Here is a 1,279-nt window from a genome sequence, read left to right as displayed (position 1 = left end):
GTGTACAGATTAATAGAGTGGGATGAGGTAAACTCACCATCTGTGGAGTCCCAAGAGATTTCACAAGCTATGAGGTTAGAAAGTAGCATGAGACTGCTGAGTGTTTAGAGAGGAAGGGATGGACCGAAAATGTCAAGAACCAAGTACTATGCGATTGGTTGAAACATGTTCACCATGTTTGATGTTCTATGTGTGTGCTAGAGAGCAATTATCTACTTTCTTTCTTTTTGGATATAGGCTATATGTATTGGTTATCTGTATTAGAACATGTAGGTATGGGGAGATGATAGACTAAGGTGAAAGATCCATCTACTCAGACCTACATGCTCCGGGCCACCTGGAATCTCCCAGTGACCTTTCTGAAGGCAGCTCTCACATCTTTGTTTCTCAAGCTGTAGATTAGAGGGTCGAGCATCGGGATGACCACAGTGTAGAAGACAGACACGACCTTGTCTTCTTCCAGGGGATTTTATGAGCCATTCCGTATATACATGAAGGTGAGAGTCCCAAAGAAGAGGGCCACAGCCGTGAGGTGGGACACGCATGTAGAGAAGGTTTTTGGCCCTGCCACCCAAAGATTTCATCCTTAAGATGGCCTTGATGATGAGCAGATAGGAAATCATGAGGATCAGGTATCAGGCATCAAATAGGACTGATGGAGAAAAAAACAGCTAAAGAAGGCAATGATACGCTCCACATTTTTTTGTATCACTGCAGGCAAGCTTCAGCAGGGGCGGGAGGTCACAGAAGAAGAAGTTGATCTGATTGTCATCACAGAAGGTGAAGGTAAAGGTGAAGGTACATGTAGTACTCAGTATGGCCCCTGACACACCACACACATAGGCTTCTACTACCAAACTCCAGCAGATTCTGGGATTCATGGCCGCAGTATAAAGTAGTGGGTTTCTAATGGCAACATAACGGTCATAGGCCATCACTGCCAGCAGGAAACACTCGGTACTTGCACAGGTGGTGAAAAGAAAGAACTGGGCAGCACATTGGCCATAAGAGAGAGTTGTCTTGCCTGTGGCCAGTGTGGCCAGGATCTGAGGAGTGATGACTGAAGAATAGCAGGCGTCCAAGAGGGAAGGATGGCTCAGGAAGAAGTACATTGGAGTTGGGAATCTACGTGGATCAAAATAACCATCCTCACATTTCCCAGAAGTGTGACCAGATAGAAACTCAGAAATACCATGAAGAGGGTTTTTTCCAACATGGGGTGACTGGTAAAGCCCACAAGGATGAACTGAGTTACTGTGGTGAGATTATTCTTGGCCAT

At 45.5% G+C, this 1,279-nt stretch overlaps 1 pseudogene; it reads right to left on the bottom strand.

Moving 5' to 3' along the window:
- Positions 1–319: 319 nt before the first annotated feature.
- On the bottom strand, positions 320–1,279 carry LOC142446349 (olfactory receptor 9I1-like; annotated as a pseudogene).

The sequence above is a fragment of the Tenrec ecaudatus genome, chromosome 4 (genome assembly GCF_050624435.1).
Source record: "Tenrec ecaudatus isolate mTenEca1 chromosome 4, mTenEca1.hap1, whole genome shotgun sequence".
NCBI lineage: Eukaryota > Metazoa > Chordata > Mammalia > Afrosoricida > Tenrecidae > Tenrec > Tenrec ecaudatus.
The sequence above is the reverse complement of the archived record's forward strand: the minus strand, read 5'-3'. Positions and strand labels throughout refer to the sequence as shown.